This window comes from Dipodomys ordii, unplaced genomic scaffold (assembly GCF_000151885.1).
Source record: "Dipodomys ordii isolate 6190 unplaced genomic scaffold, Dord_2.0 Scaffold126, whole genome shotgun sequence".
Lineage (NCBI taxonomy): Eukaryota > Metazoa > Chordata > Mammalia > Rodentia > Heteromyidae > Dipodomys > Dipodomys ordii.
This window is the reverse complement of record NW_012267342.1, coordinates 2064702-2086584: the sequence shown is the minus strand read 5'-3', so window position 1 is coordinate 2086584 and position 21883 is coordinate 2064702.

The window sequence follows — 21883 nt, the reverse complement described above, 5'->3', positions numbered from 1 at the left end:
CTGAAACTCATGAGCCAGAACCACTCAGCCAGTAATTCAGCCCCTTTCTCAAAAGCTGAAGAGTACATTTCCAATATTCTCCTGCATTGTGCTTTGCAAAGGGAAATCCAGGTTCAACCAAATTCACGCAGGATTTAAATATCAGAAGTGAGTAATCAAGGTGGTAGCCAACTCTTGAGGAAATATCTATGGTGAAGCATTTTGTTCATGTTGGCATCACAGGGTGTGTTTCCAAGCTATTAACAAAGTTCATTTCAGTTCCTTAACACTTTGACAAATTAATTAACATGTAATGTGTATATGTGATATATAATATATAATATACATATCCTTATATGCTTAATATACAGACCATTAGCTCTCTGTAACTCAAGCTATTACCAGCAACTACAAACTCTGCAGCTAAGAATCTACTCTTTCAAACACAAATTTTCCTAATTCATAACACCTGAACTCATATCTTATGACTGTCCCTCTTCCAGGACACATGTCTCTATCTCTGTGCAGACCCTTAGCCATTACGGCACTCCAGGATATCCATGTGTTTTCCTCTCCCCACCCTTGCTTTTTTTAAAAAATTATCTTTAATTATACAAAGGCGAAGTAACTTTAAAAAGCAGTTTATGAATATATCTTGACTAATGTCGCCCCTTTCAATATTCTCACCCATTCCTCCCTTTCCCACCCCTTCCCTCACTCTTCTTAATTTTGTACGATACACACTGAATTCTGGACTTTGAGCTTTTCTGCTATCTTCAATCTTTTCCTCTCCACTGGCTCCTTCTCCTTCAACCCAAACAATTTTCATAAAATAATACAAGCCCATGTCTTTACTTCAAGTTCCATTCAGTGCTTAAATTAACACAACACAGTTTCCTTAAATATCACCTTACTAAAATAGCTACTGCTGACTTGGCAAAAACTAATCAACTGTCTATTTTCATTTCTCACTCTTTTAGACTAGATTCTGACTTTCAGTAGTTTTCAACCAAATGCCTCTCCTTTGGGTTCTAATGTAACAATTCCTTGTAACTCTCCTGGAGAGACTGTCTGTTTTACAATGTACTCCTTTTCAGAAATTCTATTGGACTTTGTTTGTAGGGATAGTATAGTTTCATTCTGCTCCTAATATCAGGACTACAATTCCACATATATATTTAGTGATCACTCTCACATTCAAACTTCTCTCATAACTCCCTTTTAATACAATAAACTATTTCTACCTACCTATTCAATATATCTAACTTTCTACCTACCTATGCAATATATCTAACTTTATCAATTGTAAAGTATCACAAAACCGAACTTAGAGGATAACTTTAAAACTCACTCAAACTGTCAAGTATGCCACTTAAAAAATGTAGTTACTCTGAATACAGAGGTCCTTCCTAAAGGAGCATAGTGTAAAATACAAAAAGGTATGAGAGAAAATGGAAAAACTGTCAAAATGTTTAGCTTGATCACATGTTGAAATAAATTAAACTCATCTTTTTATTTCAACTGTAGTTATTAATTTTTTAATCATGTGACTTACATTATATCTATAGGACACATTAGAAAGAAGGAAAAAAGACGCTGTATTTGCAAACAAGGGTTAAGAAAAAGAGAATAGTGATTTTTTTCCATATTATAATCAGCCTCAGTCTCACTCAAAACTTACTGTTTTATATTAATAGTCTGTACAGTCATTGTCATTATTTAAAAAGAAGATGATTTACTATAACCTAGAATGCAGAGCTACAGAAACTCCTTTAATACATATTAAAAATTATAATGCCAAAATACTATCTATAAAAGTCTAGTACAAGAACAGCCACTGCATAAAAATACAAAAAGCTAATATCTGAGATGTGCTAAGTACCAGAAGCATATAATTTAGTCATCACATCTAGGAGGTAAATAATTCTATTATGCAACCATTTAACAATATAGGAAAATAAAACCAAAAAGATATAAAATAACTAATTTGAGACCATGTTTGGAATAAACAAATAAACATGGTCTCAAACCCAAACAATCTGGCTCCAGACCATATACTTCCACTTATTACCTTTGTTTGCCTTAGTAGAAGTAAAATTTAAAAGAAGAGTTAGATTAAAATGGTTGCTGGTAAACTTATACTCACTCAATTAAAGCTAGAATAAGTTACATTACAAAAAGGTTTTATTAAGTATGAATATTTTCACAGAAAGTTGAAACTGAAAATAAACTCTGTGGATAGACAGGAATACCAAAACTAGTAATGCAAAAAAGTCTTTTCTGAGCCCAAAATAGCCAAAGGAGAATTCCTCGTAAATAGAAAACATAACTGTGCAAGAAAAGTTTAAGGGCTCAGAATATATGTTCCCTGAGACTGAAGAAGAAAGTAAGGCCTTGTTTCATCCCTGTGGGACCTTGAGAATATCTGTATGTGATTCTTATTCACAAAATTTGGTAGAGGGTGGAAGGTGGAGGTCAGCTGTAGAACTAATTTTAATATTTAAAATGTAGGGATACAATTCATATGTGAATGATAAGATTGTACAACCAATATTTCATTTTAACAAGACTTCCAAAAAGCAATATTCTCCAGATAAGTACATATATAAATATTTGAACAAATATAAAAACACTGATTATATATAGACATATATCACTAAAAGGATATACCAAAAAGCATAAAAAATTTTAAAAAGACTAGTTGAAAAAAACAAAAATAAAATACAGAACAGTAAAAGCCATAGAAATCTACTCATACATAAATATATAAATACATGTATAAAGGAGTCTTTAGAACAATATTATGGACTGCTTCAAGCCATGATGAAAGAGTTGCAGCCCATAATAGTATACATATGTGATCTCAGCCTTCAGGAGGCTGAGACAGGAACATCTAAAGTTCCATGCTAGGCTATACCAGAGTATCTGTAGTTGCAACATAATGTAGCAAGTTAAAGGAAAGAGCCCTTTTCTTTTTCATGTTAAGAGAATTCTATGAAGCTGGGAATGTGGCTTAGTGGTGCAGTGCTTGCCTAGCATGCATGAATTATTGGGTTTGATTCCTCAGTACCATATAAACAGAAAAGGCCAGAAGTGGTGCTGAGGCTCCAGCGGTAGAATGCTACCCTTGACCAAAAGAAGCTCAGGGGCAGTGCCCAGGCTCTGAGTTCAAATCCCAGGGATGGCATAAAAATAAATAAATAAATAAATAAATAGTGTTCTATGACATCTGTAATGTCACTATCAGAAGTGACGGCACTGATTTACTGGCCAGTGGGGATGACCTGGCCATGTGGCCTTCCTTGCCAAAGCTGTAAACTCTCCAAAACTGGCATGCAGAATAAGCAAAGCTTCTATGGTTAGGGACATAGTAAGTCCTTTCCTTTAAACATCTCACACATCTGAACTTTACACAGAATCCACCAAAAAAAAAAAGAGCTATTTTTCATTCATTTGCATTGTGTTGTCATCATTCATTGTCTTCATTTTTGATTCAGTGATTATTTTAGCCAAATGAAATGAGGTACAATTGGTTTTCCTCAATCTGTCTCAGCTCTACTCTTCATCTTCTGGGACCCAATTCATGTGATCCTTTTACAACTATTTATTTCAGACCAAACTAGATATCTCACTAAAGCCTACCAGTCTAGCCTCTAGGCATATTTCTTAAATAAAAGCACTAGATCTTTGTAAACCTACAATTTGCATACTAAAGGAACAAATCAACTATCAAAAGACCTAGCAATATATGCAGTTGCTCACCTCTAAGCAGAGTTTTAAATGTATTACAATTTATTACTTTTTTAAAGAAAATGCTATTGACTCTTTTCCTTTGCAAAATACTGTGTTTAATGGGTTTAGTTAAATTAGAGGTGATAGTGCAAAGCTAGCATTTTAAATTGGTAAATTCTAAACCTTTTAATAAAAGTACATCAGTCAGAAGTTTTAATAAGACTCAGCAGGGCAGGGAGGAATTAACAGTCTGTAGGTATCAAAAGGAGGTGATAGGCAATGATAACCTTAATCATTTGCATAAGGATTTATAATTTCATTGCTTAAAGGTTAATGAAATTATGTGGTATTTTGCTCACTCCCATCCAATAAATGATTTCATGTGTTGGCTTGTATATATTTACTGACTAAATCATGTATTAGAAGAAACGACTCCTTTAATCAACTCATCTACATTTTCACTTGTAATTCTCTTGGGTTGCACAACTACCATTATCTGTTTTAAGGAATAACTGGCTGCCCTAAAATAAAACATAAGGTTTCCAGGAGCCTCTCAGGATAAAAGAACAAACTCAAATCTCTAAAATCATATTAAGTTGCTAGTGATTGGCTGCATTCTAAAAAATTACATATATTCCTTGTTTTATTTAATACTTCAAGTCCACAACTGCTAAATTAATAGCTTGAGAAAGTCATTCAAGACACAGATATGAAGGTAAATGGATGCAGAAACTAATCAGATAAAATCATTTTTTTTTAATTAGGCTGGACCTTATTTACCATAGCTAAGATATGGAACCAACCCAGATGTCCCTCAGTGAATGGGTGTATCAAGAAAATGTGGTATATATACACAATGGAATGCTATGCCTCCATCAGAAAGAATGGCATTGCCCCATTTGTTAGGAAATGGAAAGACATGGAAAAAAATACATTTAGTGAAGTAAGCCAGGCCCAAAGAAACATAGGTCCCATGGTTTCCCTTTGCAATAACTAGTATATGTCTGAGTCAAGCAGAAAAGGTCAGATAAATTGATGTTAGGGAAATGAACCCTAAGATATGTATTCAAATGTCTTTTTTCTTTCATGCAATTGTTTCTAACACATTTATAAGATTATTTCTTTGTTGCTTTGTATGTCCTTCCCACAGGTATAATCCCTGCTTTCACTGTATTTGATGTTGTTATAATTTGTGGAGGGGAAGGGAAAAAAACAAATCTTTTAAATAGAGATACAGGTGTACCCATTGCAACAATGAGACGTACAAGTCGTTATGTCGAAAACGAACTTTACAACTTTGGTAGGGGTTGAATGGAGGGGTGGGGAAAGATGGGATGGGAAGGGTAAAAAAAGGAGGAGGCTACAATCCTTGGTAAGAAATGTACTCATTATCTTGCCCATGTAATTGTAACCCCTCTGTACAGTATTTTCACAATAAAAAATTTTAAAAAAATTAGGCTGGAGAAATTTTTTTAAAACATGTCAGTGTAAAGGAGGGCCTGGTGTTGCACTGAAGTGGTTAACCACAGAAGGATACAGATTTCAAGGTCACCCTAAGCTATATATATATGTATATATATAGCTTATATACATATATATATACATACATACATATATATACATACATACACACACAAATATATACAGAGAGAGAGAGAGAGAGAGAGAGAGACCTTGTGTCACTCTGCCCTACCATCCAGAAAAGGAAAAAAAAACACTACTGAGGCAGGGTTTCATTGAACATTCAGGAGAGATGGGGGACAGCAAATTGACTAGGTAGCTAAGTGAAATGGAAAGCTTACATCAGCCCAGCTTTAAGCAGAGGGCTGCTGAAACGGTAGTGGAAATCCATCAGCCTCAGTTGAATAGTCTGTAACTAAAAACAAAAGAAAAAAAAAGCTTCACCTGTGGGCCCAGTCCCATAGCCAGAAGTTCTGGTCTCACCAGTAAATTTTAAGAGTTCCTCAGCTGATGTCGTCTGTGTAGTAAGATTAAGAAACAAACTCTTGGTTCTACTAGACTAAGGACCAGCAGCAGCCAACTGAAACTGAGAAACCTTAAAGAAACGCAAATTTTCAGACTCAAATCCCACTACTCAGTTTTAAAGACTCAGAAACTCTAAGGAGGCCCAACGTTTGTTGGGTTTTTTGGTTCTAGTTTTGCCTTTTAGTTTCTTTTTATTGTAAGGGTGATGTCAGAGGGGTTACAGTTACATAAGTAATGTAGTAAGTATATTTCTTGTTGAACATTGTTACCCCTCCCTTGTTTTCTCCCACTTTCCATCCCCCACCCCCACTCCAGTTGTAAAGTTCTTTTCCAGCACAGTGTCTTGTGAGTATCACTGTTGCACTGGTTCCTTTCAGGTAATTAAGATGCGCTTTGTTGGAAAGCACTGCCCTCTTATATTGCCACACTCCACAATTTGCAAGCTGTAGAATTCTGGGGTCAGCTCTCTAAACTTCATTTTCCTCCTTAGTAGGCTATCATTCATTAAATATCTAGTATAGAGCATAGAACATACTAAAAGCACTTTATATACATTATATATTTTAACCATTACAACAAGCTTACCAGATAGTCATTATTAACAGTTTACATCCAAGATTATGTACTTCATCTAAGACTGCAAAGTAATTAAGTGGAACTGAACTCTAATTTCATTTTTTTGTTTCAAAATCATTGTTTTTTCAATGTTTCCCAAAACATTTACTCAAGTTCTTACTCCTCTTCTCCCCTCCCCGTTCCTTTTCTTTCCTTTCTTTCTACCTTTTTGTCTGTCTTCCTTTATTTCTCACTTAGTTCAGGAAGCAGCTTTTCTTTCATCAATAGACATTACCTAGCATACTTTGTAGTATAGTGTAAATACAAATGTAGTTAGCATTAGGCCACATGCCTCAAAGTAAAGGAGTAAATTACCAGCAGAAAAGAAGAGAAAGAGAAAGAAAAAAAATAGAAAGAGAAAGACACAAAAAGAGAAAGGGAAGGAAGGGGAGGAAAAAGAAGGAAGAGGAGAGAAAAAAAGAAAGAGAAAAAGCCTAAAAAGAAAAGAAGAAAAGAAAGGGAAGAAGAGAAAAAGTTAGAAAAATTAGCAGTAATGAAACTATGAGCCAACTGGAAACGTAGGCATTTTACAAAATAAGACACATAATTCGGTTTTAAAGTAACAGATATAAAGACAGGAATTCATGAGATTGAACCATAGAGGTCAAGACAGGAAATACAATTTATATCAAACAGGGAACAAAAAGTCTCTTCTGTACAACTGGACAAAAAAAGGCTAGCAAAGAGTAGAAAATAAAGCTAAGGAGCAAAACAAATCCAGATTGTGACTTAAAAGTAAGAGAAATTTAATTTAACAAAAAACATAGGGGCTGGGAAGGTGGCTTAGTGGTAGAATGCTAGACTTGAGCAAAAGAAATTCAGAGACAGTTTGTAGGCCTTGAGTTTAAATCCCAGGGCAATAGATAGATAGATAGATAGATAGATAGAGTACAGGGAGAGAGAGAGAGATAGAATAGACAGATGGAAGGCAGGCAGGCAGACAGACAGACAGACAGATATAGAGAGAGATAAAGAGATATAGAGACAAAGAGAGATTATATATTTATCTATATATTATTTATGTAATTGGACACATTATAGATGTGTCATATTACATAGATAATGTGAATATATTTTTATTGTACCAATAGTAAAAAGGTAAAGTTAAAAAACAAATCACAGAAACTTACTTTATCAGAAACACCTATCTAGGGTTATACTGAAAAAAGAAAAAGAAAAAACAACAGGCAAAAGAAATAGTCAATTCTCTTACTGAAAGCATTACAGATAAGCAACTCTTTACTACAGTATTTTCAAGAGCTATTGTATACATTAAACAGTATTTTAATCGTCACTAATACACCCAACTTTGACTGACTGACTATGCTAAGCTAGGCAACAAGGACAGAAAGATAAGGAAGACACTGACTCATGGCATATGGAGGAGGTTTATGTTTGAAACAAACTTCTACTTGCTTTTTGCAGTACTAAGTTACTGGTTTTCAATCATATGTGGAAGCTAGAATACATTGATAAATATATAATTAAATATATTAAGTAGTAATGCAAGTATATTAGCTGAAGTATGGTAGATTTAGGGAAGAATTAAAACAGTACGTAGTTCCTCAGAAAGGCAAAAATCACAGTTTTTTTCAAAAAAAAATAATAATACACCAGGAAATGGGTACTTAAAAGGAATTCCAGTAGAGTCAAGGGGAAGAGTGTGACTGAAGAGAAGGGAAATGGAGAATGTAGTCAAAATTCAACATTTTTTTCAGTTCTACTATAATGTGACTATTCAATAATGCTAATTTGTCTCTGAGAACCAATTTAAAAAGCATGTATATACACAAGACTACACTTGAATGATGAATGGAATAAATGCAAACTAAATTTATTACACAAGGAAGGATAGCATTTTTTAAACAGAACATAATTTACAAAACTATTATGAATCTTTTGTAAAGGTATCTTAATAACTTATACAAGTGTAATCAAATAATTGAGTCTTAAGTGGTAAAAAATTAGCTTTTACCCCCTGTGGTAAGTAAATCACATATAGTGTTAAAACTGAAACAATACTAAAACAAAAAAATGCAAAAAAAAACCTTCATGTTCTTTTGAGTAATAAATTTCTTTTTCCATTATAGCCAATTCATATATGCTACTGTATTTTACTGAAGTTCACTCATCTCCTATTTTTAATAATATACAATGTTACAGGTACTACAAAGTAATTTAATTTCAATAAAAATTGTTAGATTAAGAAAATCATCTTTTATAATACGCAAACCATGCCATTCAGATATGCACCAGCACTTGGCTCTATAAGCATTATAGTTTTTGTTTAGATTTACTAGAACTATACCTGCTGTCAAGAAAAAGAAATGTTGTGAAGGTTGATCAAACACATCTTCGCCTCAAGTATCATGTTAATGTTTTCTACTAATGCTGTCCTAAAAGTTAACAGTCAAAGTAATACAAAGGTTTCTCTTTATTTCTATATTTAAATCATCACAAGTTTGATCAAGCATGCAAATCCCTTTGGGCTTAGGGTTCCCATCAAAATGTCTTATAGGAACATTAAAAATTGAATGGGCATAAACAACTCCAACAGTGCAGAGCTCATGACAGCATTGCTGTGATCTATGTGTTTCATGTGCAACAACACTGGGGAACTTTGCAAGGGAATATGAGCAACTAATTACTGTCTTTTGCTAGAGGGCAGGTGTGCTGATCTCTACAGGTGTCTCTCTGCAGCATTCTGCCTCATACAAGGCCTCTTGAAGACATCCACTGCACTAAGTAGCTGAAGCCCTGCTAAACATCTGACAGAATATCAAACTGTCGGGTGTTCAGGAGAAACCATGTGACTTCTTTAAGTTACTACTAAGGGGAAAAAAACAGCTGGAAAGGTTTTATGTTGTTTGTGAAAGAATAGTATAAAACAGTATAAAAAGTAAATTTAACATAAAACTATACCTATCAGTCACACACTTTAATGTTAGGATACTAATGTTTTCTTAATAAATACCGAAAGTTTTTCAAAGAAAACATTACTATTCTCTAAACAAGAATGCCAAAAAAATTAAATTCTTCAGTGGTATCGTCTTCCTTTATTCATGAATCTATAATACTCACTGCTTATTATGCAGTTTAAAAAAACAAATAAATATATAAAAATAAACGAGGAATTATCCTTTATAAGGAATTGTAAATTTTATATATATACGTGTGTATATCTGTATATACACCACGTATATATATAAAATTTACAATTTTTATATATATACATGTATATATGTATATATACACGTGTGTGTATATATACACGTGTATATATACATATATATATGTATATATATAAAACTGATGATAGGACAGGTGAAATACACTACTCACTCTTGGGAGGGAGGGGCTTTATATTTTATTTCTGGCATTACTGGGGCTTGGAACTAAGTCTCAGCTTGCTACAGTGGAATGATACTGCGGAGACATGTCTCCAGCCCTATTTTTCACTAGCTATTTTTAGGATGTGGTCTTGCTTCCTGCCCAGGCTTGCAGTTGAGCTGGTATCTGCCTGCTATGGGATTCCTGTGATTGCTGAGATCATAGACCCTTGTCACTACATACATCTCCCTTCCACACACCTGGAGTCTCATGGACATTTCTACCATGCCTAGCCAGGCACCATGGTCCATCCAACCTCAGCCTCCTAAGTAGTCTATGATGGCAGATGTGAGCCACTGCATCTAGTTAGGTGTTAAGACAGGTCTTGATAACTCTTCTGCAGGGCTGGTCTTAAAACTGCAATTCTCTCTTGGCCTCCTAGTGGCTAAGATTAATAGCATGAGCCACCAGCATGAGGCTCACCACTTGTATTCAGTGTCACTTTGAAGATTAAATTAATGCTCCTTAGAAAGTTTTCCATAATACTTGAATGAACTATACTTAATGATAGAAACCAGTATTCCTAGCTCTGCTGACTCTATAATATCCATGCAAGAAATGTAACCACTCCCTGTTTCAATGTCCACATCTAAAAATAATAAGACTCATGCCTTGAGGAGTACTGTTAAATGAGACTGAAGCTTATTAGTTATTTGGAACAGGGCCAGTGATATACAACGTGCTTAATATTAATACATTGTAATTAGCATCATGAGAATTTCCCAAAGTCACAATTACCCATTCTTAGTAGAGCACTTACCAATCAAAAAAGCATCTTACTATGTAAAGACTGATTAGTGGATGTTATTTTTAAAATATATGACATGTTCTATGGTTCAGATTTTTAAATATAAATATATGTCCAGGCTTTTGAGTAATCAAATATCAAATATATAAGCAAAGTCTTCAATTAATTCTTTACTTTTAAAAAATTAAAGTCTTTTTAAAGAAATATTCTATTTGTAACATTGCAGTTCTGCAAAGAAGTTAATCATGTTCTATAATCATAAAACAGCAAGTTCTCACACTATTTTCAAACTTCACATAATTAGCAAAGAATTGTTGGTAAAGACTGAATTTAAAAAATCTGCTCAAGCCAGTCGCCGGTGGCTCACGCCTGTAATCCTAACTGCTCAGAAGGCTGAGATCTGAGGGTCGCAGTTCAAAACCAGCCCAGGCAGTAAAGTCTGTAAGACTCTTTCTCCAAAAAACCACTAGAAAACTGGAAGTGGTGCTGTGGCTCAAATGGTAGAGCGCTTGCCTTGAGCTAAAGAGCTCAGGGACAGCGCCCAAGCCCATAGTTCAAGCCCACAACCAAACCAAAAAAAAAAAAAAAGTCTGCTCAGAATAAGGAAATTTCTAGCAATAATAAGATTTATGCCAATTATTTTTCATTGAATATTCTCTATTTTTAATGAATGAAATTAAGACCATATTTCATATCATCATTACTATTGGTTATCAAATGAAAAAACAAAAACATCATTAAACCTCAAAAACTGAATACATGTAGAGTTAAAATTATTTCCAAATACTTCGTAAAGAATAAAAACGGGAAATTTTTAAAGCAAAATATGCAGAAAATAAACAAAAATAAAACAGCATTTTCAAGACTAGGAACAATTAAACTTATGAGAATAATTGGAATGTAATTTTCAAAATTATCTCTCTCTCATTCCCAATACATTCATTCATCAGAAGTTTATTTCTGCAAAACTAACCTATGCAAGGAACTGCTTCACTCTGATACAGTGGGCTTTCACATCTCTTAATTTGAGGGAAGACAGGTAAACAACTAAAGAGATATGTATGCATACATCAGCACACATAGGCATGTACAAAGCTCTAATGAAAGATAACTAAATGTCCATTCATTTTGCCTGGGTAAGTCAAGGAACACTGTACAACTGATAGAAGCTGCATAAAATAATGCTTACAAAACAGTCAAAGTTCCCAGCCATCAGCCTCTCTTAGGGAGCTTCATTTTACTTTTTCTGAACTACAACTTATATTCTCCTCATATGGACCTAAAACCTTTGATTCCCTAAGGATAGCAGACAATCTGTTGTCACCTGGCTTCTGCCAGTCCATCTGCCCTAAATCTTTTTTTTTCAATTTCTCTATCTTTACAGTTTTTTTTAAATATAATACTCCCTTATAACCAGACATTCTTCTTCTACTTGTTTTACTTATACAGGTGATCAAGAAAACAAAACAATTGTGTACTGTACAACTGCAAGATAGAAATCAAAGAAGTATTTCCTCTAAAGGAAAGCTTTCCAGTTTAGAAATTAACTACACAAATTACCAACCAAATTTATCTGAATAAAACATTTTTCACTCAGGAAACTATTACAGGTTAAAAATGTAAGAAAGATAATAGAAAGAAACCAACATAAAATTCAAGAATAGACAAACAGCGTTCCCAAGTCAGCAACAAAGAAAAAATCCCAAATATAAAGTACAATATTCATGGAATAATGTCTTCAGGAAAAAAAAACTGAAATAAAGCCAGAATGGTGGTGTATACCTGCAATTCCAGTACTTGGGAAGCTGAGGTAGGAATTTCATAAATTTGAAGTTAGGACAGCCATACAGAGAGACCTTGTCAAAATATTCTTGTAGAATAGATAATTTTATGGATAATTATAGTTTATAAAATATACCTAAAGTATTATGAGTGAAATGGTAAGTAAATGAAATAAAAGACTTCATGAAACACAAAACCTTACAAGCAAATTTTCATTAGAGCCCATTACAATATCCAACTATGAATATCTGCACAGTGTAATAATGCAAAACTACATATATGTCAATCAAAAGTTGTAATCAATTATACTGGCGATATGAAGAAAAGAGCAATTTAAAAGTACATACTCAGCGGGCGTCCATGGCTCACATCTATAATCCTAGCTACTCAGGAGGCTCAAGGATAGCACTCTTCCACTTAAATCATAGTTCCTTTTTTTTTTTTCGGAGGGGGGAGGGGATGGTTAATTGGAGATAAGAGTCTCAGATTTTCCTGCCTGGGCTGGATTTAAACCATAATCCTCAGATCTCACTCCCTTCAGTAGCTAGGATTACAGGTATGAGCCACCAGCACACAGCCAAAGTGTTGTTGTTGTTTAAATGTAAGTCAACCTACCTGCACATTCATATTTATATTAGCAAGATTCACAACAGCCTAAGCATGGACTCAGTCTAGATAACCATCACCTCATGAATGAATAAAAAAAGATATCTCTATATGTATAACATATACATGTATGTACTCAGCTATAAAGCAGAATGAAGTTACATTATTTGCAGAAAAATGGATTGAATTACAGATAATCTTAAGAAAAGTAAGGCAGACCTTATAAGTCATATAAGTCATTGTAAGTCATATAATGCCTATTTTTTTCTCACATGTGACAAGTAGTACTTAAAAACCAAGGAAAGAAATACAAAAACAAGTGCTATTTAGGGATAAGTATATGCAGGACAGGATAATGTAAAATGAGAGGAGATAGGAGAGGTGAATAAGGTCAAATAATTTCATACACATGTATAAAATAGAAAAATGAAATCTGTTGAAATTGTTCTAAGAAAAGGGGAAATGAGGAGGAAGAAGACTGACAGAGGAGATGGGTTTGATCATGTAAGCATATATGGAAGCATCACACCCCTGTGTATAACTAATACATGCTAATAAAATGGAAGAAAATAAGTGTTGATTGACAAGTTTTGAAAAGCATAATAAACATGTAAAATATAAATGCTTGTTCTCATGAGATTGTTCTTCAATCCCATCACATACAATCTCAAGCTGATGATGAAACATTCTCTTTTCTCTGAAAGCTTCAACAAGATAATGTTTAAGTACAGACCTTATTGTTTATTAACAGATCCACACTGACCCACAGTATAACCATAAATATATTAGAATTTGGATAATCTTTGTATGCGAGTAGAAGATCTACAAATAAAGTGGAAATTTAAATGTTTAGTAGAACAAATACAACTTTCATAATGTTTGCTTTCATTTAGAACTAGTTATAAAATGACGAATAATAAAGTAGCACAAATTACAAAACAGAAATTTTCTAGGCAAAATCACAAAACTTCATTCATGAATAAAAGGGATTTTTTATGCTTTCCTAACTATAAAGAGTCAATGTATAGTAAACTTTATAAAAAAAATTCTTAGAAAGATTCTCAGGTTTCATGGTTTCTTTTATTTGCAATAACTAAGTATATGTCTAGGGTAATCTTATCAGACAAGTAAAAAAGGTCAAAGCTATGCACATATGACCATATATATAAGATGGTGCTAAGCAAAATGAACCCCAAGAAAGAGACAAGTTTTATTTTTGTTGCTGTTCTTTTTAATGTACTTATAATGTACATTATATGTGATTTCTTTTGTATGTTCTTCCCCCATGGTATAACCCCTGTTTTCACTGTATTTTATTCCGGACTCTGCATCTTGTGTATGCATTTTTCTAATTTGGGAAGGGGAAAGGAAATAACAAAATGCTGGAACAGAGATACAGGCTGACCCACTGTAACAAGGAGATGTACAAGACACGATATTAAAAATGAACTTTACAACTTGGAGGGAGGAGGTAGGGAGGTAGGGAGGGAAGGGATGGTTGAGGAACAAAGGAGAAGGTCAATGCTCGAAAGGAAATAGACTCATTACCTTACTCATTTAACTGTAACCCCTCTCTACAGCATCTTTACAATAAAAAAATATATAATTAAAACAACAAAAAAGATTCTCAGGTTTCATCTTGGTGGGCTATTTTTTTAATTATTAATAAGTTTTTTATTGTGAAAATATTGCACAGAGGGGCTACAATTGAGTACACTTCTTATCAAGCATTCTTGCCTCCTCCTTTGATTCCCCTTAGCATCCCTGCCCTCTCATCCACGCTCCCCCTTGCCCCCTGCCAAAGTTGTAAAGTTAGCTTCTCTTTTTTTTTTGGGGGGGGGGTGGTCCGGTCGTGGGGCCTGAACTCTAGGCCTGAGCGCTGTCCCTCAGCTCGTCAGCTCAAGGCTACCGCTCTACCACTTGAGCCACAGCGTCACTTCCGGCTTGAATCGAACCCAGGGCCTCATGCATGCAAGCCAAGCGCTCTACCACTGAGCCACCTTCCCAGTCCCGTAAAGTTAGTTTTTCGTCTTGTACATCTCATTGGTGGGCTATTCTATCCATAAGGTCACCTATGCAGCATGATTTTAGAGTAACCCATGCATTAGTAAAAGGAGTCACAAAAACCAAAATGTTATGAAGTTAAGAGCTCTTTGATACGCTTTCACTCTCCCATCCCCAGAAGTCTGAGCAAAAGGACACAAGACAAAGGCAAATGGCTTTCTACAAAGTGAAGTTAAACTGTCTACCATGTGACAATTATAAGGACAAAGAAAGGAGTGAGTCTTCAGATACAGTAGGACTTGCTATTTTTAATTTCTTTCTTTTTTGGGGGGGAGGAGGGAGGGGTCCGGTCGTGGGGCCTGAACTCTGGGCCTGGGCACTGTCCCTCAGCTCTTCAGCTCAAGACTAGCGCTCTACCACTTGAGCCACAGCACCACTTCCGGCTTTTTTTCTTTTTGCTTATGTGGTGTTGGGAATCGAACCCAGGGCCTTGCGCATGCAAGGCAAGTGCTCTACCACTAAGCCACCTTCTTTTTCCATTTTTTTTAATTATCAAAATACCATACGGAGGAGTTACAATTACATGGGCAAGATAATGAGTACATTTCTTATCAAGCATTGTTGCTTCCTCCTTTGTTTCCCCTTCCTATCTCTTCCCATATCCGGCCCCCCCACCCACATTCCCCCTACCCCGTCTCCCAGACCAAAATTGTAAAATTCGTTTTTCGACATAATGACTTGAACATCTCATTGTTGCAATGGGTCCACCTGTATCCCTACTAGTTGTAGATCTACTTTAAAAAAAAATTGTATAGCAACAAAAGTATTCCTTGCTCTACAAAATGATGTGTTACATGCTGTCTTTTTAAATTTAGTAGCATGCAGTACAGATTTAAATTACTATTGAGGACAGAGCAGAAAAAGCTGACAACTGAAAATATTAAGAATAATATCAACCAATATTTCTGAGCACTCAAAAATTTTAATGTAATAAAATATATGGTTTATTTTTAGAAAAAATTCAATTTAGCTTCAGTTTTCCAAAAGCATACCTTTTGCATGACATACAATGAAATTCTAAAAAAAAAATGCACACCAATTTATAATAAGGAAGCAGGTGAGCAACTACCTAAGATCAGAGATGTTAAGAGGACATGAAGTAATCACAACGTTCTTTGATTGTTACACCACTGTATGCTTAAGTCAAAACAAATCACACTAAGTAAATTAGGTTTGTAAAACAGTGATATAAAAATAAATCATCAGTTGATCATGACTGATAATTATTATAATTTCTTACAAACTTTCATATAAACATGTTTCTGACATACAAGGTTAAAGATAACATAAATAAAATCCAGGTATGTGGTGGTTTAGGTTACAGATGCTAATTATACTAACCTTATGGATTTAACTACCTTATATTACAGGTAAGTCATTACTCCAGAATTCATGTTTAAGGTAATCAATGTGGCATTATTTACTAATATTCTAGTTCAATTAGTTTTCTACTTTGTTTCACAACTGAGTGTTTATATAATTATTTACACTGTGAAATGCTTCAGGTAGATATTTGTTGACACTTAATATGCAACAAGTTTCAAAAAATAAATGAAAATTTCTTGACTTCTCATATTAGGTTACATTAGCTAAGAGTAAAACACAAGTTTATATTCATATTTAAATTAGCAGTTTATGTTTATAAATTTAAATTATCTAAGAAGAATTAGTCAATATGAACTTACTAAATAAGCTACTATTTAAAAACACTTTTTTAAAGTAAAAATATTAATTTTTTGTATTGTAATGTATATAGCATACTGAGTTAATTAAAATGGTTACCAGTAATGGGTTTTGTTTTTAACTACCATGACATACTATCTCACACTTAATTACAGAAATGGCTAAGTTTGATTTAATTAAAATATAAACTTCTGTTCCGAAAAAGAGGCTATCAAAAGAATAAGAAGATAAGCCAGAGATGGATAGAAGATATTCTGATAAAAGGTATTATCAAAATTTAAGAACTTTTAAAATTCAACAACCCAATTAAAATTAATCAGAAAAATCTCTCAACAAAGGTAATAGATATATGTATGACAAACACATGAGAAAGTGTGCAACATCTTATATGTTAGAATTACAAATAGGAATAGTAAGACATATTAGAAGAACAAAAATCCAAAACATTGAAAACACTAAAAACTTAACCTAGAGAAACAAGAACTCAATTCACTTCTAGTGAAAATACAAAATGATACAGCCACACTAGAAGATAGATTTTGATTTTCTTTTATAAAATTTAACTCTTCGCATACAAATCAGCAGCAGTTGTGTTCTTGGTATTTATCCAAATGAATAGAAGCCACATAAAAACTTCCCACAAATATTTATAGTAGAGTTACTGAGAATTGTCAAAACATGGAGACATCCAAAATGTGATACACAAAAAGTTCATGAATAAACACACTATGGTACATCTATAAAATGGAATAATATTTAACACTAAAAATGAATGAGCTGTCAAGCCAAAAAGCCCATTTAGAAGAACCAATATTGGTAAATGAAAGAAGTAAATCTGAAAAGATGGCAATTTGTATGATTTCAACAATATAAATATCTGAAAAGCCCAAAATTATAGAGATACTAACAAGATCTGCAGTTCCCAGGAATTCTGGAGGAGAGAAAAAGAAATGAATAGAAAGAACTCAAAGAACTTTTAGGGCACCGAAGCTATTTTGTATGGTATTATATATTATACTGTTTTACATAACTGAGAAAGCAATAGACTGTGCCACACAGAAAAACAACCTGACTAATGACTTTGGTTGATGATGATGGATAAATGGTTCGTAACAAACATATAACCATGGTGGGGAATGTTGATGAAGAGGAAGTTTGCAAAGATGAAATCTTCTGGATTTTCTACTCAATTTTACTGTGAACATGAAACTGCTCCAAAAATAGTCTATTAATTATGTAATCAAATAGATAAGTTCTTTCCAAAAGTAATCTAGATCTTTTATATGCTGTAATGGCTCATTTGTTTATATTTAAAAAGTGATCAAGTTTTTTCTTTAAGACATACCATTCTTCTTGAAAAGTATCTTTATCCAAGTAAAGTTTATAGTATGTACTTTTAGAAGAAATTATACAAGATATCCACATAATGTAGTAGTTCTTTATTTTTTTATGCCAGTACTAGAACTCAAACACAGGGCCCTGATCTCTCCTTGGGCTTTTGCACTCACCATTGGAGCTATGTCTGTACTTCAAGGTTTGGAGATTAATTGGAGATAGAATCTACTGGGACTTTCTTAGCTGGCTTCAGACCTCGATCCTCCTATCTCTGACTTTTATATAGCTCGATTGCAGGCATGAGTCACCAGTGCCCAGCAAGCAGCAGTTCTTATTGTCAAATATTAAGTTGTTCATGATGGTATAATAATGCTTATGTTCAACAAAGATATCTACCAGACAGTATATTGGAAATAAACTTTACAACTTTGGGTAGATAGGGAGGGAGGGGGATAGGAGTGTGGGAGCTGGGGGAGGGAAGGGATAGTGGGACAAGGAAGGAAAGGAGAAACAATGATCGACAAGTAATGTACTCATTGCCTTACTCATGTAACTATAACCCCTCCGTACAACATCTTGACAATCAAATAAAAAAAATTTAAATGCTTTATGTTCTCAATGCCAATGAAGAAAGCTTTTACACAATGCAACTGAAGTTTACACATACATACATATGTGTCAATTCCATGACTTTATTTATGTAATGATTGATTTCTTTATTCAGTTTTGCATTACTGTTGTAGTCTCCATGGAATAATGCATGCTTAGACAATTCACAACACAACACACACACACACACACACACACACACACACACACGAGGTTAATGTTTTCAAGTGTCACATTAAACATTAAGTATTTAATTTAGATATCTGGTTCCAAAGACAATTAGGACCTACAGTCAGGGCCTTTACTGCTTGCTTCATAAAAGCTCAGAGACAGCAAATAAACTAAAAATAAAGACAGAGTAAGGCAGAGCCTAGCATCTATTCCAGAAATGGGGAGGTGGGGAGATAGTGGAAGCTAAAAGGGCAAAAATAATGGATTCTTCATTCCCAATGAAACAAAGGCACAACCACATGCAAAATTTTTTTAATCTGTCACATTATGTCATAACTGAAATCCAAATGAGGAATAATGCTGAAAGCCAAACCACACCCCTTCATATCTCAATCAGGATAGTTTCCTAAAATTGGTACCGATGGCCTATTCAAAGAAACTTTGATGGACTTTGTGGACTCTCCACAAAACATGTGTGTACTACCAAAGGATAGAGAAAAACTAAAATATTATAACTGAGAATAACCTAGCTCTTCGCTCAGAATGACTGCCAAGTGAGGGGAATGAGAGAAGCAGCTGTTATCATAACCCTTACTACATAGGATCAAATGATGCATGGATCTCAAGGTTACAGTGACCTTCACAGCATTGGAGAGTGAATTGAGACTTGGCCACAGCTTAATAGAAATATCTTCTTTTAAGAGGCATTTACAATAACAACACAAATAGAAATAATTAATTGAGGTCATTTGTCCCCTCACCGTTACTTCATAGATATATCCGACTCTGGTTCCAAAGAATGCTATTTTCAGGCAAAACCTATTCTTAATGAAATAAATCTGTTCAGAAATTAGTAAAATTTTTAAATTAACCGCAAAAAACATACTGCCCAAGAAAATACAACAACTCCCAGAAATAACATTCCACAGTCTGACAGAAATTGCAACAATTATGAGCTACTTTAAGGTTAAAAGAGCTCAAAAATCATTGAATATCTAAAACAAGGTAAGACAACTACAGAAGATGAGAAAACAAATTGAGAGACTAAGAAGGGAAAAGCTGGAGAGACTGGAAGAAACAAACAACTTTATAAACCAAAGCCACAATTAAAGCAAGCAATTAAAAGAAAAAAATGTACATATTTTTATATAGGTATCACCAAAAACAAAAAGAGAGAGAAAGCAATCTGATAATCAAACTTATGCAGGCAAAAATGAATCAAAATAAAAACCAATTGAAACAAATAATTGAAAAAATAATTGAAAAAGATTCATACTGTAAAGAACTTACCAAGAAATTACTTTACTGAAAACAGAACACAATTCGCTCTCTAAATAAATGAATCTTTACAGAGAGAAGCCATAATTATACCACTGGATATGTATACAAGAATGCTTTAATACCATTTCCCAAGTGCAAAGAAATGGAGACTAGAAAGTTTTAATACATTCAAACAGGTGTGAAAAGGGGAGGGAAATGTTTCTTCAACCTGTATGTAGCCTCAAGGAAACAGTTTTCTTCCTATAATACCCTTCAAAAAATAGGAATACAATCAGAAGATGTCACTAGGAGCTAATCACTGGATTTCTGCTTTTGAGGAGCCAAGTAGATTTGGCTCTGACACTTTTTGAGAGTAGCACAAATAACCTACAGATCTTTTTTTTAAATACACAGTTAAAAGATAATATTCTTAGCCAGTCACCAGGAGATCACTCCTGAAATCTAGGCACAAAGTCCATGATACTATCTCAACAGAAGATGAATACATATAGCCTGCTCCTGTCATCTCTGCTACAGTATGAAACACAAGACAGGAAGACAGAAGTCTAGATGTAGGACCAGACATACAGGGAGAAAAATTCTATCTCACAAAAATAATCAGTGCAAAAAATAAATAAATAAATAAAAGAAGTGGAGGAGGGAGACTATAGGTATGGCTCAGGGCTAGAGTACCTAATAACAGCAGGAGCTCCAGTTCTAACACAGCCAGAAACAACAACAGCAACAATAGTAATAATATTCTTAAACTTCAAAGATTACATTTAAATATAAACTATTTTATAATCAAGTTGCATAGGCCAACTTGATTTTACTCTAAGATTCAGTGACTCAGCCTATTAAAGAAACTTATTCCAAAAGAACATGTACTACTTCTTTGGGAGTACCTGTATCCCAGAGTGGAGTCTCTCAAGAACCACTTCCTAAGATAATTTTTTATGATTTAAAAAAAAATTAGTAATAATCACAAAATAAAATTAAATATAAAAGTACAACTGTTAAGAAGTGAAAAGTACAAAATTGCAAACATTTCACAGATTAACAAAATCAAGTTAATATATGTTTAAATTCAATAAATTTAAATACTTTTTAGTTTAATAAATTGTATTAATTTGGAAGGTAGGAAAAAAGAAATATGCTAACTTCTCAAAGTAAGAAATAAACTGATATAATACATTGTTAATTTTTATAATATAATGATCTTGATCTCTTGGTATTTTCCACCATTTTCATTCAATTTTAGTGAAACCCCTTACAAAATAATCACTGTAAATGATCATTTATTTACATTACTTTAATTCCTTATGTTTTCCTTTAATGTATCTTACTTCTATTAAATCAAGAAATATTACTTGAAACAGAAATAGTAAGTAGGTTGATCCTATCCTTGTAATTGGTTTCTTATGTCTGTTTCTAGAAAATGTTTATTTATATATGTGGCATACGCAGATGTGGGTGTGAATACAAGTATATGGAGAAAAGAAAAAATGTAGTGATGTTCCAAATTATGACTATCAAGGTGTAACAGAATTCAGTCTTTAAGTTCTTTCCATTTACTTTTTTCCTATTATTTACAAATTTTAACAAATCTGCATCCTAAGAATGAGGTAGGGCAGTATCTTTAACATCACAAATCTGACACAAAACAGCAAATCAAATATGCCTCTATATTTTTTCTGTGCTTATTCAGTCATTCGTTTATTCTTTATTGCAATCAGTAACTGGTACCCAGCAAAGAAAGAAAATTAAAACATTAAATTGTCTTAAACATCTTAAGTGAAAGCCATCAAATACTTAAGAGAAAGTTTATATTAAATACTTATAATAATAAACATGACCTATTCTAAAAAAATACTGATATTTAATATTTTAATATGTAAAATCTAGTAGAAAATACAAAGTGAG